We start from the raw sequence: 9,419 nt of genomic DNA, 5'->3' as shown, positions 1-9,419 counted from the left end.
CCCCCCCCCCCCCCCCCCCCCATCAGTACTACAAACCACAAGGAGAATTGGGTGAGAGAAGAGTGTGTAGCACGTAGCTGTATCACCATATTTCAGAGGGAATGTAAATTTGTTATAGGTTCTTGAATTTACTACTAGCTGCTTAACCATGTATTACCTACTACAGTACATCTTAGGAGCAGACATGAAATCCAGCTTCACATCTGAGGCTGGTCACAGAATCAGAAAGTTAGGGTTGGAAGGGACCTCAGGAGGTCATCTGGTCCATCCCCTGCTCAAAGCAGGAACATCTTCAACGTGGGCAACTGCCTCCTGATCCTGGTTCCCCCAGACTGTTGATTGCTGACTGGGGGCAGGGTGGAAGTTGCTGGCTTCTCGGGCAAGGGCCAATCTCAGGGGGGCGGGGGGGGGATGTGCCCCCCCCCTTGTCATTGCCTATAATCCTTAACTAGATCATCGCTGCCGAAGCTTCATCTAACTGGGTCTTGAAAACCTCCAAGGATGGGAGATTGCACCACCTTTCTGGGTAACCTGTCCAGTGTTTTACTACCCTCCTAGTGAGAAGATTCTTCCTAATATCTAACCTCAACTTCCCTTACTGTAACTTGAGACCATTGCTTCTTGTTCGGTCATCTGCCACCACTGAAATGAGTCTAGTTCCATCCTCTTTTGAACTCCTCTTCAGGTAGTCAAAGGCTACTATTAAGTCCCCTCTTGGTCTCCTCTTCTGTAGACTAAATAAGCCCAGTTCCCTCATAAGTCATGTCCCCCAGTCCCCTCACCATATTTGTTGCTCTCTGCTGGACTCTCTCCAATTTGTCCACATCCTTTCTGTAGTGGGGGGCCCAAAATTAAACACGCTATTCCAGATGTGGCCTCACCAGTGCTGAATGGAGGGGAATAATCACTTTCCTTGATCTACTGGCAACCGTACCGCCCAATGCAGCCCACTATGCCATTGGCCTTCTTGGCAACACGGGCACACTGCAGGCTTATACTCGGCTTATTGTCTACTGTCACCCCCAGGTCCTCTTCTGCAGAGCAGTTGCCTAGCCAGTCAGCCCCCAGCCTGTACCAGTGCATGGGTTGGTTCTATCCTAAATGCAGGACTTTGCACTTGTCCTTGTTGAACCTCATGAGATTTCTTTTGACCCAATCCTTCAATTTGTCTAGGTCACACTGACTCCTAGCCCTACCCTCCAGTGTATCTACTACTCCCTCCAGCTTGGTGTCATCTGTGAACTTTCTGAGGGTGCGCTCTATGCCATCTTCCAGGTCATTGATGAAGACATTGAACAAAACTGACCCCGGGTTCCTATTGCAACAGTGAGTTTCTTATCCTTCTGGTGAAGTATCTGTGACAGTGGGGTCAGATCAAGTTGCTCTCTCTGTTTTAAAAACTGCTGGAATTGGTAGCTGCTGGAAAAGAGGAAGCACTAGTTAGATGGCAGGGGCTGAGGCAGAAAAAATGGTATAAAAAGTTTGGACTAACTGAAATTTTACTTCCTACAATATAGTCATGTCCACTTTCATGGATGGCGTGACAAGCGTGAATGCGAAAGGGGCAGCTTTCCCACCTAACAGGTTTGCCCTCCAGGTTTAGTAGTGATAGGACTAGACATCTTTTCCTTGAGAAATTAGTCTAATGGTGATAGGGGAGATGACAAAACAAGAGGAAGAGAACATTGCCCATGCAGAGAGCAAGGGTTACAACTGGATTTCTAAAGATATTGATGCTCCTAATTCCCATTGAATCAATGTAGGGGAAATCAATAGGCATTAAGTGCCTCTCAAAACCTAGATCTAAGTCTCCAACTTGTTATGCTTTTGCAATAAATTGTCTTCCTGGAGATGTTCGGAAGTAAGCTGGGATAAATGATGCTTGAGGAATAAGGGAAAAAGTATAAATGAAGTTAACTATTTTGAATTTGCCTTTACAAAATCTTAAGTGTCAGTGATTCACTCCTAACATAGCACCTTATGGTTTAGTTAAAACACTGTTCCAGTATGTAACCTTCTGCAATGGTACTAAAAGTGGCAGAACAATCTGTCTTCACTGGGCACATCTACATGTGCATATTAATGTGATGGATGAAAGAAACTCGGGTGATTATTGCACCAGAGTGTGCACAGACTGCCATTTACACATGTGCCTGGGACCATAGCACATTGAGCCGGGTTGAATCAGCCCCAGCTGGCAGGGGCCCAAGGGGCTTGCCTGATAGCCTAGGGCTGCTCCAACCTGGCTCAACATGCTGCAGAGGGGCTGGCTGGAGCACGAGGCTGCTTCTGCACAGGGCTAGCTCTCAGGAGGCCCCTACACTGATGCACCCTGATGCCCCAGCCAGCTGGAGCGGTGTCTGCATGTGTGCTGCTGTGAAGTAAAAACCTCTGAAGTAGGATAGTACTTGTATTTGCAAGTACTACCTTGCTGCAGAGTTAATTAGCTTACTCCAGCCTAATAGGAGCACACATGTAGATATGGCATTCACTGTGGACCTAATTAGTTTACTTTGCAGTAAATGTCTTGTGTAGACGCACTCACTGAGATGTAACACTGGATTCTGTATCTACTGAGAGACAGCTGAGCTATAAGATTGTACTTACCTGGCACCTTACAAATCAAAAGATTATACTGGGAAGATACTGGGTGATAAGATGGTTGCCTTTGCAGTGCAGGTGGGACCAGAAAGTTAAGCAAATTTCTGTAGTGCAAGAAAAGAGTAAGCATCCTGAGCAAATGATTCTCACTTATTGTAGCAGAGCTTTTTGAACAGGTTTTTGGTTTAGTTTTAAAATAACATTTCCTCTTTTTAAAAAAAAGAAAGAAAGAAAGAACGAAAACTAAGTCTGCCCCTAACCGTTATTTATTTCTGTATTTGACTCGATGCAAAGCAGGAGTACTTTCACTGAAGCAAATGGAGTTAATTGGTGTAAGAGAGAAAAGAATAGATGCTGAGAATGGCACCACCTCTACTATTTAGCAAGGTGCTTTAGGCAAGAAAGCCTATGCTTATTTGTTATTGGTCACCTCCTTTCCACTGCATCTGCTTGGTGGATTTGCCTGGGTTGTCCCTACCAAGATATAGCACACTTGCTAGTAGGAATCGGTGCAAGGATTGATGGAGTTCCTTGGAAGCTGGTCAGGTTGGGCCTAGCACAAAAGTTCTTAGAGGTTAGTTTTTTCAAGAGTATTTAGATGTCTAGGGATGCATGCCCTAGCAGCATTTTCCAAACCTCCACAGTTTTTGGTGTCTAAATACTTCTGAAATTAGGCCTTATGTACAAAGTGACATAGGTTGCTGCATACAAAGACATAAAAACTGGACTTAAACCATTGTCTGCTGGACTCTTAAATGTACCCAACAGTCATATTGACTAACAAAACAGAGACAAAATACTGGGAAAATTTTTATTTTTCCCCCTTGGATTTCATAGTGGAAGTCTTATTTCCTAGGTTTAAAATTGGCACCAACATGTTACATTCTGATAACCAATTTGATAGGTTTACAAGTCTCAGAGCTTTCCAAAAAAACCTGTTTTCAAAAATTTAATTTCTAGCTTTTGGGGCAGAGGGAGGATATTTTTTTTAAATAGATATACTTCTGTAAAAATATGCCAATCAACTCCTCCCAGAAGAGCTGGAGAGTCGCATTAGACCTAATTTTTAGGAGCACTGGGCTTCAACTTAATTCCAGCATGACCTGTGGGTTTGCAAGTACAGTATTTTAAAAAATTATCCCAATAGTACTGAGTCCACCTTGTGCTTATCAAGCCTGATGGGCCTTTTAAAAGCAATGAGCAACGAAGCGGGTGGAGCCAACCTGGGCCTGCTGATGTGTGAGACAAAAGAAACCTGGGACTTACCTTTGTGTACCAGAACTACTGCTGAAGTTGGAGCCACAGCTGGGAGAAGAGCTAAGAGTTTCTTCACAGGTACATCAGGAAGGGCAGAAGGGAAAGGAAGCAAATTCAGGGGAGGGAGCAGATGAAATGAAAAAATAAAAGCAAGCACTGAGATTTATCCTTTCAGTAATGGCAAGCTTTTTTGTATTGAAGATGCATCAATTTTGAGCTAATGCTTTCCCTTGTCATACTTCTGTGCTTGGAAGGGAAGGCAGTGTCCAGGATGATCTGTGTACAACTCTAACCCAGATCATAAAGTATGAGAACTAATAACTTAATCAAAGTACCCTTTCAGCTGTAGTGGGTCACAGATATCATCATCGTGCTGGCGCTCTCTGAGTCTGTAGTACTGCACCTCCAAATCGGAAAGCTTCTGTCTGCTGCGTTACACATACCTTTCCCACTCATGCTCACTCTTATGGTGATGAATGCTTTACATATAGCAGCATGCGGGTGGGCATTGGACTCCAGCATGTGTGCTTCCATCCCACATTCATTACTGACCTAGAAAAGTCTCTGGCTGCACTCCCACAGCAGGAGGGGAAATGCAGACTGGTAGACAAGAGCACTAGGGATCACTAACCCCTGCTTATTCTACTTTTTATTCTTACAACTTAGGGTAACTTCTATCAACTTTGGTTACGTTTCAGCGTTTAAGGAGGACTTTGTGCTACAAATCCTGTTCAGGGTATTACTTTGCCCCCTGGGAGAATCCCGTTTAATAGAGCTACTGTGACTGTTAATTATGCGTGTGGTGGGTGCTGTGGCATATCGAACGTAGCTACCTGTCCAGTTTTTCTTTTGACTATCATGTTTTGCACTGTCATGATCATCTGCTCTGATGTATTCCCTCACATAGCTTCATGGGAAAACCCGTCATGTGAGAAATCCTCATTTTGACCTCTGTGTAGCAACTTAGGGTTCAAGCAAACCCTAAATGTGCCCAAATATTTATGCGCTACTAGGTGCAAAATGCAAGCTAAATAAGAAGTATGATTACAGCCAAGTGGGTCATTGAGCCTGTCTTAGAGTGAGGCAGGTGGTAGATGCTGAAGCTGTACCATGACGTATAAAAAACAAAAATCCAGCTATGTTTCTTTAAGAAAATACATCTTGAAGCCTGTTGTGGGTGTTCGTGATTAACTTAGAACCTGCTTTTTCATTGCTGTAGCCTTACTAGTCACTGGCACTGCATGCATACCAACAGGGACTCAAGTCACAGCCTTTTCCAAAACTTCCCAAGCTGGTCAGGTAAGTTTGCAAGAAAGTAGCACTTAAAGTATCCCCATTCTGCTTTGATAACTTAATGAGACTAGAGTGGGATTTGAATGGTTTTATTTTTCCAGGCTTTCAAAAGCTGATTTATAGTGAGATTAAATTAGGTACACCCCATAATAAATAATGCCAATTTTACTTCATGTTTTTGTTTTTTTTTTTTTTTTATCAGTTGCTTATAACTTCATCCATTTCTTTCCTTTGAAACTGTAACTATTTGTTTGGTCTTGAGTCAAAGTTGAATGTAAAAAAATCCCACAACCGTTCCTTATTCAGCTACATAGTATAATGTTTTATGTCTCCATTTAGTGTATGAAATATACATTATGACTCAATCAGCATTTGTTTTGTTTTATCGCTTTTATCGTAGTCCTAGGAACGAGCTACATTTGAACAAAATTGGTTTGGTAGGTTTAAAATTATGACTGTTGAAAATGTATGGGAGATTTATGTCAACACACAATACATTTGCTACTAGGTTTTTATTATTAATTACAGTTTTATTTCTCTAGAGTGACTCAGAATGCTGGATACATTGGTTTTTGACTTTTCAAAACATCTGAACTTCCAACAGTTAATTCAATTTAAATCTTCCAGTGTATACTTTTGCCTTCATCACATTTGCTTATTCTAAAGTGACAATTAAATTTTTTAAAATCCAAATTTAAAGACAGCTATCAATATGGTTTCTTCATGTATTGACACAGCCTGGCTTCCAAAGCCACTGCTGAGACAAGAAGGTCCTGCACTAAAGACCCTGAAGGTGTCCCAAGCAGGCAGCTGGACTCTGCCGTTGGCAGATTTCAGTCCAGGAAGGCACAGACTTCAGATATGTTACAGTTCAGGCAGCTGAGGTGAGAAAGGGAAGAAAAGTTTGCAGATGTAGTTTGTATTTTCTTAAGCCATTCCAATAAATCAGCAACAGAACTAACAGAAAGTCAAAGGTGAGACTTGACAATACAATTGATTCCACAGTTGTTTGCATTAGTTGTGTGGGAGAAACCGCACACCAGTTTCCAGTGCCACCAGTCCTCCCCTACAGTAAACTAGATTATAGCTGGGTGGGGGTGAGGGCTGAGCAAGCTTACAGCTCATAAAATAATTTTCATGCTTTGGACCAAGCTATTAATTATGCTAAATCTAAAATGTGAGAATTACATTATTTTCCATCCTTAATTAAAGCCTTCATCCTTGCTACTCCCTCCCTTCCCTTGTGTGCCAAGCACTATTTTCTTCCTTTAAATTCAGTTCATTATATCCTCTATGTAGAGAACATTGCTGCGTAGCTGTGACTATGGTTAAACACGGACAAGTAGTTTATGTACCTAGATACCAATGCTGCAACACTACCAGATGTAATCCTGAAGCCACAGATTCACCAAGAGGGTCCAGAATCAGAACTTAGTTAAGGTAGGAAGTGTGTCTTATATGCCTATATGGTGCTGAGCACACAGCACTTATTAAATAATAATTAATTATATATGTTAATACATGGAATCTAAATAAAAGGTGAGTCAGAAATGCTCCTTTAACATCACTGAAATATACACTGAACTTGAGCAATATGAAAAAAGTAAAAAACAAAACAAAACAAACAAAAAAAAAAGTAAAAGATGCTGAAAAACACTGTCCTTTCTAAATGGACAAAGTTAGTCAATGAAGTATATAAATCCACTATGACACTGCTAGGATGTCTAACAGCAGAGCACAGTCCCTATCATTTCCTCTCCAGGTGTCACTTCTTCCATGTACTTGGCAGCATGAAGCACATCTTTGTCAGGCAGGTGCTGTCAGACTGCTCAAATGTTGCTGGAGTGGAAAGGAGATCCAGAGGGATCTGGTCCTGGCTGTCTTGGAGGAGGCACTCCTGATCTATTTGCCAAAACTTGGTTTCAGAGGGAATGGCACACAAATATGCAAACAAAATAAACCATCCTGTCTTGGGCCCTTATTCACTTGCTATGGAGTAGTTTCTCCTTGAGCTACTTAAATACTATACATGGGGAATCCAGCAAATACCTGTAAGTCTCGACTGCTCAGTTTGCATATTTCATTGTATTAACTGCAGCCATCATGTGCAGCAGCAGGGAAACTGCACAACCTTATTTTAGCTCAAGAGACTGAAATGCTAGTACCAGAAACTAAGAGCATCTTCAAATATAATGTTCTGTTTAAGCTGTTCTGTTTCTGTTAATTCCAGGAAGGGTAAAGTGAAGGAAAGAGAAGGGAAGGCCACAGGATTTGTGACACCTATGAAACAAATAGAAGTTCCACTTTGGGAAATAAAAAAGGAAGTGATACATGCCTAGATGCCAAAAAAAGGGGCTATAACCCGGCCAGCTCAGGACTATAAATCTGTCAAACTGCATGGTTGTAATTGTAGGGGCTTAAGTTAATTCAACTAGCTTTGTTCAAAAAGGCACCTCCCTTTGCAGACAGAGTTACAGAGACCAATGGAAATATGTGAAGGCAGTATACTAGGAGGTAGTTTTAAGACTATTTCAGTCTCACTGTACTAACACAGCTTCCCTAGATAGTGTTCCTCTAACCATACATTCCTTCCATTCAGTGCACCACTTGTATTTTTATAGCTGTGACCCTTGAGTTTTTAAGGTTCCAGAAATCAGATCCTTAGACTTTTAATAGGTTTTGCATAACTTTTCCAAAATTGGGACACATGACACAAAGCTAAGGAGAATGGCTGGGCTGTGCATATTACTAGATGGGATTTTAATGGTGGTGTTGCCCATGCTTACCCCTGAACCCATGTGAGAAATCAAAGGAGCTCCCCTATGATAGAGTTCTCAGAATGGTTTTAAAATAGATTTGCCTACAAACGCCAATGTTACTTGTACAGTCGCGTTATCTGCAAGCACAACTCAGACCTTCTTGGTTATCTTAAGGTTTGAAAACTGAAGATTTCAAGGTGTGAAAATCTCAGGGTTTGGGGTTTCAATCTTACAAAAGTCTTCAATGTGTGCTTAACTGTAAGCCTTCCGGTTGCCTTACTGAAGCTAATATAACTACCTGGGCTTAAAATTAAGCACATAGCCAGTAGTTGAGTGAATTACTGAATCGAGACATACTTTTTCTATGCATGGACAGCTAGGGTTCCTCCTTCCTTTTGACATCCCAGCAGTGGTCCATTTCCTACATTTCAGCCTCCCTGTACTGTTTTTCCATTTATTTTGCAATCTTTTTTATTTTATTTGCACTTTCACCATTTATGTTTAGGAAAAATATAAACCATGCAAAATTACAAATAGTGTCATACATATTGATTTATTCCTATTTTTTTTTTAATCTCCTTTTGTCCTGCCCTATTTATGCCCGTGGTGTATGTTGTACATGCAAAAAAACCCATGTGTTAAAGCTTGTAGGAACAGTTAATAGGAAAAATCACTAAGTACTAACAGGGCCAAAAAACAGGGTCATGTTTTAAAAATACTACTGCACTTTTCCCTTTACCAATCTTTTGAATTTGCTAGCCATTCTAGATGAATGACAGAGTGACAGTTGTGATATTTTGTAAATTAGGCATATAAAGGACTTCCCTTAAACTCAATATATCTTTGTATAAGAAATGCTGTGTTCCCAAATCAACATAAAGTGTGTTAAAAGAGCACCAAATGTTCTTTCAGTAACACAGTCAACAGCAGTGAGAGCTTTATTGTAGTTACCCTTAGTAAGTGTTGATGGATTTATGAAGGACTTCATTAAATATAGGCTTAAAGGATATCCGCTATCACCCACTTGTCAAAAGAAAAAATAATATCAAAGCCATCCCTGCAGATCAGAGATGCAGGTGTTAACAGTGCATTATAGTCTGGTAGTGTTTAACTTGCCAATTACTTGCACTAGTCTTGTCTGAGCTCAGACATTTAAAAGATAAATGTAAAAGACAAATGCATCTAGTGTAGACTTAAGGCACATGTAAGTTGTTGCCATAATGCTACTGATTCTTGTCTTGGCATCACAAAACAAGTTTGCATTTCTGTTATGAAAATGCTTCCTCTTTCCATGCATTATGCACAGAACGTAGTGGCTGTGTGCGCCCATTAAACCACGGGAATAGATTGCTCTTGCAAGCGTTCATTCTTTCAGTTCTTTTTTTTGTTTTCTGGAAGACAGTGTAATAGGTGGCGTATGTTTCTATACTGCTCTATCTCACCAAACCTGCCTTCTCCCTTGTCATTCCACTCAGTGAATCGGTAGCAAGAGGAAATGCAACACAAATG

The sequence above is a fragment of the Alligator sinensis genome, unplaced genomic scaffold, assembly GCF_000455745.1.
Source record: "Alligator sinensis unplaced genomic scaffold, ASM45574v1 scaffold115_1, whole genome shotgun sequence".
NCBI classification, from domain to species: Eukaryota; Metazoa; Chordata; order Crocodylia; family Alligatoridae; genus Alligator; species Alligator sinensis.
This window is presented reverse-complemented; position numbering follows the sequence as displayed.